Here is a 13,129-nt window from a genome sequence, read left to right as displayed (position 1 = left end):
ATTCTGTCATTTCTCAGTAGGTCATTTTTTTCGATCATTTCACTGTAATCTCAAGTAAGCATGGAAGATAAGGTTTCAGGCACCAAATCAATGACGGGGTAAGAGTTCAGCAGGTAGGCGTAGAAGGCACCAGAGGGGCACAACAATATCTTGGTGAGTCAAGGAGGGTGATACAAGATAAGCATGTAGAGAGTGTTTGAAGGGGATGTGGAAAGGCGAACCAGGAGGAGGTCTACCTTAAGACAATGAGGAACAGCAAACATTGAAGGTCTTTCTTAAAGATAAAAGATAAACCACCACCAGAATGAAATGCCCCACGGTCAGCATGTAACAAAGCATAATCTGGAGGAAGTGCGTGCAAAGCATTAGGAATAGAAAAAACAGTGAAGCATCTTTCTGACACACAAATTAAGTCAGACCAAACAACAAGTTTCCAAAACATGCGTCTGGGGTGGGGGGTTTAGCCAAGAAAGGGGTCTAATGTGTGCTTGTACGGGTTAACTTACAAAGAGTCATTCTGCTATAAGGCTGAGCGGACACACGGTTGTCGGAAGGCAGGGAACCGTGGCCGGTAGAGTTTGCTGGTGCTGTGAGAAACAAGAAGGTGTCTCACCGACTAGTCCCTGGGGAGCTGTCATTCAGGTGGCCAGGACATGACAATCGCTTTTGGATCCAGTTCCTACATGTGGACCAGTGCGCGAGGATCACCTGTGTGAGGGGTGTTTGGGGAGAGGGGTTGGACACAATTTGGTGAGATGCGGTATCCCCTTCCCTGTAACACCTTTACCTCATTTTACCAGGTAGAATACCTAGGAACTCTGCCCTCCCCCCTTTTACAACATGAACCCTTTCACACAGACAGCCTGCTCTGGTAGAAAACAGACACACCCAAGCCCCAACCTGACATGTCCCAATACTATGGTCCAACGAGGTCAAGCATTACACTTCTCCACATGGATAAAAGGCGGAGCACGCAAGCACACTCTGAGCGAGGCAAAGCACATGAGGAAACAGCAGTTTTGAAATGGCAGCTGAATGAGAGACGAAAGATAGCAATCCAGAAGAGGATCACAAGAAGGAAAGTTCCCTTGGACTTTTCGACTAGGAACTGTTACTTTCCAGAGTTTTCGAGATTAGAAAGCATAAGACCAGGAAACCAGGCTGAAGAATCCTACATTGTGTGTCGGAGATACCTTGGGCCCTCCTGCATCAATAATCAAGGCGGGGAGAAGCACCAGCAGCCGTGGTACCGTCCTTGGCTTCAAGAACAAAGCAGCATCAGTGAAATCAACAGAGCCAGTGAGTTGGGAGAGAAGGAAAACAGACCGGTCTGTGTTGAAACCAAGGTTGCAAGCAGCAACATTGTATGGTGAGTGCTGGAGTGCTGGAATGAACATTGTTAAAAATGTGTGTGATAAAAGATGCAAGTAAAGTTGAACTGCTGATGAGTGATTGAACTTTGAAACCAAGATACATATACAAAGTAATATATATATTACTTTGACAGAGTGGTCCGGCACCGCGTGGGTGCTCAGTTGAAGGTCTATGTGTGGTGTCCCGCTGAGAAGTGCCAGAAGTAAAAGTGAAAGAGTTATATGTGTGCAAAGAATTGTGAATCAAAGTGGTCCTGCGACCAGTGGCGTCGCTACAGGGTACTTAGGGGGGCCAGGGCCCCCCCTGTGAAACCCTGTGCCCCCATTTGGGCCCTACCGAAGGCGAGCAGTGACCATGTTCTCCCCCTACTTTTTTCTGTGCCCCCCAACTTTTATATTTGGCCCCCTCTGTGCCCCTCCTAAATTTGATTCCTGGCGACGCCACTGCCTGCGACGGGTCGAGCAAAATTCTGTGCAAAATCGAAAGCGTTTGATTTTGATAAAGTTTGGAAAGTTGATAAATTGGTCCGATCCTGGCGGACGGAGACCAATTGAAGGTTTTGTGTTAAGGTGGGTCTGAGCCCGATGGAGGGAGACCCAGAGTGAACAGTGAACCACCCTAGAAATTGGATACGTCAAAATCCTGAGAACATTGTGTTAAAGTGGGTCTGAGCCCAATGTTGCGGGATCTAAGGTGAATCGTGCATCACCTGAGAAATTGTGTACCTATGAAATCCTAAGAAGGAGGGAACTTAAATGATTGTTTGTCACATCAGGCCCTCTGAAAAAAGAGACTTTGAATGGCAAAGAGACTTTGACACAGAAGGCCCTGATGCTGAGGTTTTGAACTGCATCCTCGTGCTAAAGAAACCAGAGAGTGTGCTAAACTTGAGTGTGCTACCTTGTCCCATGCAGAAAACGTGGGGAAGAGGAGCTAATGGCTTAGATGTCCTGAAATATCATTTCTTGAACACATAACATTGTTTCCCACACATAAGCTGAGCAGGAAAGTCAGCTGACCCACGAAGCGCCGATAAAAATAGAAAGGAAGACAAAACTTCTGTCAGTCGTTAAGTATTTCAAACAGGAAAAACCTGGTACAAGGAAATTTAAACACTCTAAACAAGAAAGAGGATGTTTGGGGAAGGGAGGCACATTCAAAATAATAAGAGTATGTTTAAAACCGAAGATTTAACATAAATTCAAAAACGGAGCAGACAGCGAGCAGAAGCCCTCTTACTCTCTCCTAGTGCTGAGGCTGTGTCCCACAACACATATAAACTGAGCAGGAAATTCAGCTGACCCACGAAGCGCCGACAACAATAGAAAGGAAGACAAGACTTCTGTCAGTCGTAAGTATTTCAAACAGTAAAAAAAAAAACATACAATCCAATTTAAAAACCCTAAGCTAGAAAGAAGATGTTTGGGGAAGGGAGACACATTTAAAATAATAAAAGTATATTCAAAACAGAAGATTTAACATAAAATCAAAAATGGAGCAGAAAGCGAGCAGAAGCCCCCTGACTCTCTCCTAGTCATCCTGTAGTGATCACATTTCCTAGACAAGGGCTAATGGGTCTATGTGCCGAAGGTCATGGCTAGTGGTCACCATTGTGGTCATACGCAGCTCAACGGGGGGCAGATAATTAAGGTGGACTTGCAGAATTTTATGCGTTTTGTTGCGTTAAGTCTGATCTCATGAACTCTCTCTTAATCACGTTTTTCTTCACTGAATTTAAAAAGGTTTCATTGCTATGTATTTTTCACTTTAAATCTGATCACCTTAACTCTCTCCTAAATAAAGTTTTTTCACTGAATTTCAGAGGCTTTGTTATACTACAGTTACTTTGGGGCCAACTAGACATGGCCTTTGACTGTGGCCACTCTACATATTGCACCAATAGGTTTCTTCTGAGCCCACTAGTCATGTCCTTTGGCAGAAGACACTGGGCCTCATTACAACATAGGTGGCCGCGGAATGAACGGTGTCGGTAAGGGACTGGCACTGTTCAGTCCGTGCCGCCACATTACGAGGTCTGCAGCGGATCCTGCTCTGGACGCCTGGTCAGACCAGACATGCAGAGCGGGACCCGCTAGCAGACCAGGATGCTAACATCCTATGGGGGCTCAAATGGGAATTCGGATGTACCAGGTCCGGGTCCCATGAAAGGGAATTACTGGGCCCTCCAAGGTCAGAATGGCCCGGTAGGTCCCCTTTTGTGGGACCCGGACCTGGTATCCGGTTTGGTGGTAGCCATGCCGCTAAAACCGGCATGGCTACCTCCAAACTCGTAATGAGGCCCACTGTACATGTAGCACCAATAGGTTTCTTCTGCGGCTCAATGTGATGTGATCTTTGATGTCCTTGGTTTTAGTCTTAGCAGTGCACGGTGGTGGCACGAGTTTTGGTTGCTTAGCTTACCATAACTGGCGAATTTCTGGGGTTATTCAGTTTTATTTGTAACCATAACGTCCCTTTAACAACGTTTTTTCATTAAATTTCATAGGTTTTCATTAGTGCAACGTAACCATAACATCCCTTTAACAACGTTTTTTCATTGAATTTCATAGTTTTCTATTAGTGCAACTTAACCATAACGTCCCTTTAACAAAGTTTTTTCAGTGAATTTCATAGGTTTTTATTAGTTCAACTTAACAATAGCGTCCCTTTAACAAAGTTGTTTCATTGAATTTCATAGGTTTTTATTAGTTCAACAACCATAAAGTCCCTTTAACAAAGTGTTTTTCAGAGAATTCCAGTGGTTTTTACCAGTGCATGCTATTTTCCTAAAACTTACTAATATCATACTTACCCCAATATAGCAAAGTTTTTGTCCAATTTACGTTTCAATTTAAAACTGCCATTTCCCACCTTCTAGCATCATTTTTAACATTTTGTCCACTGTTTTTGCTTCTGTCAATGTCTGCAAATGCTTGACGTCACTGTGGAAGTTCCGGACAGTGCCACGTGACCATGCGATTGTGCGCAGCATGATGAAGTGTCCATGAACACGTTTGCACTTCGCGTTGGGGTCCTTGTTCGGAACTGCATTTTCTACTGATCTAGGAACTTTCAAGCTCAAAATGTACCTTTGCACAGCTCCTACACCTATTCTTACTCATTATCCATTAACAATCTAGTACAAAGCACATACTTGGAAAAATATTAGCAAAACTGCTATTTATCTTAAAAATGGCATCAGCTATTGCCATCCCTCCTCCCCAAGAGCCACCACCACCACCAGCTGGAGGACACACACAACAAAAAAAGCACAGTATTTTCTAAAATGGGCCTCATTACAACCCAGGCGGTAGGGGGTTAACAGTGCCGGTAGAGCTGCCAGCGGCGTTAGCCCCCTACCGCCTCATTACGAGGTCTGCTTGCGGTCCCACGAGCAGACCAGGATGCTAACAATGGGCCCGTCATTAACTATGGGGGCTCAAATGGGAATGGGGAGGTACCGGGTCTGGGTTCCTTGAATGGGGAAATACCAGGCCCTCATGGTCAGAATGGCCCTGGTAAGGAACCCAGACCCGGTACCCTAAAAGCGGCATGGCTACCTCCATATTCGGAATGAGGCCCAATGAAGAGGACCAAGAAGATGAGGTAGAGGAAGTGCCTACCTCTAGCACCCAGAGAGAATCAAGAGTGTGGCAGTTCTTTACCACTGTTGAGAATGTACCAAAGGCTAAAGCTACAGAAGTGAAATGCACTGAATGCAACTTTGTGCTCAGTCGAGGACTACATGGACATTACTCCTACAGGACTACCTCCATGCGCCGCCACAACAAACCCAACTACCGCAATGCTCTCAGAAAAATTGTTCCTTTCTTAGCAAGTAGTAGGCTGTCTTCCTCCACCTCATCTTCCTCAACCATTACTATACAACTTACTTCTGTGGGACACAAAATCCCACCTGCTACCTTGCAAGTCATAAAAGAAGCTGTTGATCCATATCTTTCTAAGACAACAGTACTCGGTATATACTACAACACACCACTCTGCCAGGGGAAGCAATTTCGAAGTGGGTTTGAAGCTGTAATCAAGGAGCAGGAGAAACACTGCCCCCTACCTTAGATGTAACACACACGCAGCATCTTTCCCTGTCCACCTGCCCCTCCATTTTAGTCCTTGGTGCCTCTTCCCTCATTTCCCTCCCCACCTTTCTTTCAGACCTCTCCTGCAAAAAAAAGGTTCCTTTGGAACCTCCTTTCACAGTTAAAAAAAGAGCTAAAAAAAAAGAATCTACTAGACTCCATCTACTTTACATTTCTCTGTAAAATAGATAGACTCAATAAGATGTTCCAACATTTCTATTAGCATTTTGTGTTATGCTAATGGGAGTATTGTGGCGTTCATCCCCGTTCGAGAGGCTGAAATGATAGAGACCGGTCGAGCAGCCCAAGTTATTGGCCCAAGCAAAGAGAGGTTGGATAACAAAGACTCTGGACCATTATCCCCAGTTCCAGCCCCTGAAAAGGGGATGAAGGCCATTAGCACCCTGGGTTTCTAAAGCGGTACCCAGGCGTGCTTAAAAAAAAGGATTTTCCAAGATGGCCACCATGGTGGCCTGTGGGAGGCGAACAGAAGGAGCAAAGGCGGTGGCGCCACTTGCTGCCGCCGAAATAAGGTAAGTAAAGTGGGTGGAGTGTGAAAAAAAAAGAAAATGGGATGGAGAGTGGGGAGGAATATGGCAACGGAGAGCGATGGCCGTCAGATGGCTTGGAACACTGACTTGTACCAGCAGCTGAACCCCGCATTCGTAGCCACCTGGTTGGCTGCCTCCCCCACCCAGAGTGCTACTGTACAATTGTATATTAGAGAAAAATATAAAAGGACAGAAAACATTTTCTGTCCCAAATACTTTTTCGCTAGCATACAATAAGGACCATATTCGATGGACCATTATAACTATCCACGGTGTCCACATCCTCTGTCCTCACCATGGATCATTAAAAGACCCGGATGGCACGTGCACACCATTGTACCCTCTACCCTCTTTAATTTTATATTTGTAGCACTCCCTCAATGTCTGCTTTCAAACAGTCACACATCTATCCACCAATCACTTTCAAAAACTGTGCATAGAAACCTTTGGCCATATTAAGCTACCACATACCAGCTTTCACTTAACAATCTTTTACAAATCTTTTGGATCGGCATTTCCCTTATACAGGAAAATTGGACTCAGTGCTCCTATAAATGCACATATGCATTGTGCAGTGAGAGAAGTGCATAAATAGAATGGGCAGTGCAGATGGGCAAGTACTCATAAGAACCCAGGAGGGAAATGCCAAGGTGTGCCAAGGTGGAAAGCCACTGAGTAACTACTGGAGCAGAGGAGTCCCAAGGGTGGGCTGCATCTTAACCATAACATCCCTTTAACAAAGTTTTTCTGTCAATTTAGTAGGTTTTTATATGTGGAAATGTATCATACTGTTACATCACTGTAGATACCTTATTAATAATTTCTCTTTTCATATATATAAAAGAACTATAAACCTCCTTTAAAAAACATATTTTTTGCAAAACATACCTATGTCTGTCGTTATCAGCAGCGCATGCGGGAGATGGAAATCATCATTCAATTGCCTATGGCATAAGGCTCCACCATGACCCCAGCGGAACCAAACCATACCTATTATTCACTGCATCTACCCTGCATCCTACATCAGTGTCCACTATACCCTAATAATGTAACCAATGGCCAGTGCTCATGGCTTGCAGCCATTCCTACTCCCCAAACCCATAGGGCATAGGCTTCGGCCAGGCCGCATTCCTCAATAAGCAAATCAGAGTACACATTTGCATTTGCCGAGGGCCAGGCCCACTACCCAGACTCCAAATGCATATCACTAGTTTTTCAACTTACATTCTTACACATGCTTTCAGGTCCTTGCTTATGCTTGTCACACAGGTTTGTTGCAATCTAGTTCATCACTTCAGGCTGTATCCTGTATCCGCAAGCAGAATATTTTTTCCCATTCAAACCTACCTCTTCGGCCATGCTGCATGCCCCAATACGCAAATTACAGTGCACATTTCTACTTTCTGGCAGCCAGGCCCATTGCCCAGACACCAATGTTATATCACTGTGTTGTGTACTTACATTTTGCACTTTCATATTTGCTGCAATCCCACCCAGCACTTCAACCTGTACCCATGAGCACATTTCTTTCCCATTCAAACTAATCCCAATTACTTTACCACATGGCCGGTCCCTGGCCAGTAGCCAGATTGTCCGAGTAATGGCCTTATGCCATGACCCAGACAATCTGGCCACTGCCCATGGTCATCGGCTATACCCAGTCACCAAACGTATATTACTACCTTTTGTACCTACAGTATGACACTTTTCAAAAAATAAAACACGGACACGTTTGCAAACCATGCTCTGAGGTCCTTGCCAATGCTCCTTACATGATTTTGCTGTAAATCCGCCTATGTTTTATTTTTTTTAAAGTGTCAAAATGTACGTACATACAATAGTCAACTTATCCCCCACTTGACAAAATTCATTCAGACTTTGCACAAACATTCAAGGTTGAGTCTATAATCTTTCTGAAAACCTTTGTCAACCTTCGTCAAATGGCAGCAAAGTTATAAGTCATCTAAAAATGTTGAGGACCCCCCCTCTAATTTTGCCACCTCTTGGCAAAATTGCATCAAAATATCCAGATATCTGGATCTAAAATCTTTCTGCAAATCTATGTGCAAATTTGTGAAATGGCACCACATTTACAAGCCTTTACAATATTTTGGGACCCTGCCTCTTATTTTGTTCCCTCTTGACAAAACAGCACCACACTTTCAAAGCCCACCCACAATCAGGTCTAGAATGCAATTCCAAAATGTCATGCCGTTTCATTGAGTGACCACTTAATTTTTTTCAGAAACCATAACCGGTTTGACACCACACCTGGACAAGGATAATTGTCTAACTTCATGGGCACAGTTTTTTGTAGACTACGGAAGTATCCTACTATTCCTAAAGTTGAGTTGCATTCAAAGACTGTTGGCAACTGACTCTCCTTGCGAATAAATACGCTAATTAGCGGTGAGTCCTCCAGCTTTATGCAAAACATCTTTGTGTGGATTTAGTTAATGAACATAGTTGGTCTGCCCGCTTTCTAAAATGTACATTGAGACCCATGGACTATTGGGCTGTTCCGTGTCTCTTATCTCTCCAATCACTGTGCTTATCCTAAATTGTCCCTTGACCAATAAGTGGTGCCATTGATTGATTGGCAACCATTATACTGACTAGAATTTGTTTTGTCTAGTTAGATTAAAATATTTTCTGACTTACAGTTAAAGTTAGAGACCAGGGTGATGATTACTGATACCCTAATCATTCTCTTTGCAGATGATGAACTTCTATGCTGATTGGCCTTAGAATACAGTGGACCAATTGCAGGACCCCAACGTTTGGAGTACACGCAACATTGGATTTTATCCTTGTTTTCTAGCTATAGCACTTTGTCTGTAGCTCAGTTTTTGTCTTTGACAAATGTCAATTTCTAACTATGATCAGTCTTTGTTAGTAGTTGTTTTGGTAGGCAGCAGACTACCCCTGATGAATTTTTGTTTAGCTTTTTTTACAAAATCAGAAAGAAACATGTTGAGAAGTTATGAGAGAGAATGAGAATGTTTGACCAATGAGTAGAATGAATGCAGTGTTTGAAGTGATTTATGTTCCCACACTTACACAATACAACACATTTGAATAAGGTACTCTTACAGCATTAGGCTCATTAACAGTTCCAGATTTAACCATTTTTCATCTGCCCATTTACCAAATTATCATTTATTCTGATAATACTCTGCACTTGCACTTTTGCCGAGATTGAACTGTCTGTTTTATTGGAATGTTTGCTTTTTACAAGCGTTTTTAACATTGTTTTGAAAGTGATCAAATTAATTGTTGTATTTTTTCATAATTGGTTTATGGATTGTTTGTCAAGACTGGGGTTCTGATCCCCTTTGCAGTATTTGCAGTTTATCCTAGCAATAGAGATATTAGCCCTCTAGCCTATTGTGTCAGTTGTTCAAGGCTTCGCCTAAATTTGAGGATCTGCGAGTAGTGGGCAAGTTTGTCCTCTTACCGCTCCTCCTTGTTTTTGTTTTTTTCATTGAGTAGCGCCAAAGTTATAGGCCTTCCAAAAACTGCATTTCACCAACCCTGTAATGCAGATATAGGCATAGATGTCTCTGAACATCTCAGATGTTCGTGAACATCACAGGACTGCCTCGGACATCTAGACTGTTCGCGGACATGGGAGTTGAAAAGCCACCCATTTTTTGGCCTTTTCAAGGCCATATCCCATCCCATCCTCATCACCCCTCAACTGTCCAGACATTGGGCCTCAGTAAAAGTGTGCCAGTCTGGTAACAACGGTACCGGTAAGCCTACCGGCACAATTGTTACCAGATCGGCATACTACAGATCTGCTTGCCGGAGTTTCTGTGCCCAGCATGTGGGACCCTGCTGGGCACAGCAGCCAGGTTAAGCAGACCTACATGGAAACACCAGCAACGTTATTAACGGTGCTGGTGCTTAGGTGTTCCCCATTCCCATTGAGTCCTTTGGGACTCAAATGGGAATGGGGAATAACATTTTCCAGTGCCTGACTTCACGGACCGCCAGGGCTGTAATGCCCTGGTGTTTCCATGAAGCAAGGTGTGGGAAAACTTTACAAGTCTGGCGGCTGCCTGCCGGTTCTACTGGCATGGCTACCAACAGACTTGTAAAGAGGCACATTATTTCATTAGTTTGACAAGAGCAATGTTTTCACTGCGATGTTCATGGACAACGGTGGCTGTCCACGAATCCAACATGGCGTGCATTTCCAAAAATCTGACGCACCTCGCACTTTTCACCATTCAATCAACGGGCCTGTCCGATGTCCGCAGACATCATCCCACCCTCTGGACCAATCGGAGGCCCATCCGCAGAGCGAACAGGGAAATGATTCTGCAGACCGAACCCAGATATATACACATTTTTTTACCTACATTTTGGTCATTTAAAAAAAGACTACTGGACGATTTACACCAAATTTACAAAAGCATGCTTTTGGGACATAGCCGCCACTCCTGCCACTGATTTGGTGAAAATGTGTCCAGCGGTTTGGGCTACAGGCATGAGCAAACTTTATTTCCATTGAATTTATGGGAAAACCCACACATTTTGGGACCCCCTAAAATTTTGCCCCCCTGCACGAAACCTCACCAAACTTCGCAGAATAAATCAGACGGGCCATATATATTCTTTGCAAATTATCATGATGATTCATCCAGGGGGCGGGGTAAAGTTATAAGCCGAAAAAGTGTTCTTCCTATGGGTTGAGCAACTTAACCATAACTACAGGGTCGTTTTTATGTAATGTTTTTTGTAACGTTTTTTGTAACGCTTGAAATTGGGGTCAACCTATGTCCTCCAGACATGGAACTGCTGTCATTCCGTTCCACATTTAGCCCACCTCAAAGGTATATTGTCCAAAACTGCAATTCCTACAGCGTTTGAATTGTATTCACCGCTGAATTTGTGTATGAGTGACAATTTTGTGTAACTGTTTTTGTAACGCTTTCACATGGGGTCATTGTACATCATAAAGAGATGGGTCTGGTGTGATTCCAATTCACATTTTGCACACTTTGATGGTATACTGTCCAAACTGCCGTTCCTGAGGTGTTTGAAGTCCATTCACTGGAGTTGATTCACTGATGAAGTTGTGTATAAGTGACGAATTTGGGTAACGTTTCATGTGAGTCTGGTGTCATTCCATTCCACATGCACCCAACGTTGATGGCATCCGGTCCAAATCTACAATTCCTAAGGCGTTTGAAGTGTCTTAACTGATATTGACTGATTAAGTTGTGTGATGAACTTGTGTAAGTAATGGCAATGAGACGCTTTGACTTGGGGTCATTATATGACCTAAAGATTTGGGTCTGCTGTCATTCCGTCTCACATTCCTCCAGCTTTGCTGATATACTGTCCAACTTTTGGATTCCCCAAAGGGGGGGATGCAAAAGAAGCGAGCCCTTGGTGGGGTAAGCCACAGAGTCCAATGCTCAGTAGTCGCCAGGGGGGCGAGCAATGAGAGCCTGTCAGGGGTTGGGCACCGAAAGCGCCAGTGGGCCAGAGCACCTCAAGTATATATATAAAAACATATACAACTTTCTTTTTCTGACCATCATCCCATAAAGGCTTTTAAAAAAAAGTCAATGAATACCATAACTGCGGCTATAAAGAAACATTCTGAAAAATGCATTTCATTAACACAAACTGCATAATATAGGTTACATAAGACGTTGTGATCTATTTTTGCAGTCTGTGTTTCTCATGTGCGCCTACCCTGCTAGCAATCGCGCGCCCTCCGCTGTACCACAGCAGGAATGAGCGACTACGGTCTCGCACTCAGCCCACCAACCCCATCAGCTTTACCCCTACCTTGGGTTACCGAAATGCTAGGTTGGGCATAAGAAGCCAGCCCACAGCACACATGTGCGCTGCCACCAAACGCACCCCGAGCCCCAGGGTTGCCCCGCACTCCTCTGCCACGACACGACAGATCATCAAGGGTCATACCAACAAAAAATACTTCACGATCAGCAACCCTACCAATAACATTAACTTTGCCCCTCAACCCTCGCCCTTCTGTCCTACTGCACCCATGCACGTAGCGCATACTGTTGCCACCCCCATGGCCACACTTGATTTTGTGCAGATAAATGATGTTTCTGTGCCTATTGATCCTATTGTTGGCGCCCCCATGACCACAACTGATTTTGTGCAGCTCAATGATGTTTCTGTGCCTATTGATCCTATTGTTGGCGCACCCTTGACCACACCTGATTTTGTGCAGCTCAATGATGTTTCTGTGCCTATTGATCCTATTGTTGGCGCACCCTTGACCACACCTGATTTTGTGCAGCTCAATGATGTGTCTGTGCCTATTGATCCTAGTGTTGCCGGCCCCATGACCACACCTGATTTTGTGCAGCTCAATGATGTTTCTGTGCCTATTGATCCTATTGTTGCCACACCCTTGATCACACCACCTAGTACTTCTGACCCTCCATCCTCACCCACTAGCCCACCCGTCCCCATGCCTCCCTCTACCTACACGCTTAACTGCGCCCTGCTCAGTGCCCGCTCTGTACCAGCTCACGCCCTTGACATCTACAACCTGCTTATAAACGACAAGCTCAACTTCCTCATCCTTTCTGAAACCTGGCTGAATGAAAGCTCAGGGCCGGCCTTATCACTAGCCATCCCGCCTGGATATTCAATTTTTAGGAAAGACCGCACCTCTCAGAGAGGTGGCGGCGTTGCCCTCATCGCCAGGGACACCCTTACCATCAGAGAAGTTGAAGGCATGCTTGACAGCAACAGCGACTACCTCCCTCTAAAAATCAATGTCTCGCCCAACTGCACCATATCCATGCACATTGTCTACAGACCCCCAGGCCCGTGTACTGACTTCCATGACACCCTTATCCCTGCACTGTCTCACAACATCAAAAAGACCTCACAGGTTCTACTCCTCGGTGACCTCAACCTAGGGCTGAACGACCCCAAAGACTCCCCTGCGAAGCACCTCAAGAAGGCACTCTCCAACCTCGGCTTTGCGCATTCCATTTCTGACCCCACGCACATCAAAGGACGCACCCGTGACTGGATCAGTCATCACAACTGCTCCCTTCTCATCACGGCCAACACCCCTATCCCCTGGTCTGACCATCACTA

Source organism: Ambystoma mexicanum, chromosome 2p (assembly GCF_040938575.1).
Source record: "Ambystoma mexicanum isolate Mex_15411 chromosome 2p, UKY_AmexF1_1, whole genome shotgun sequence".
NCBI classification, from domain to species: Eukaryota; Metazoa; Chordata; class Amphibia; order Caudata; family Ambystomatidae; genus Ambystoma; species Ambystoma mexicanum.
This window is presented reverse-complemented; position numbering follows the sequence as displayed.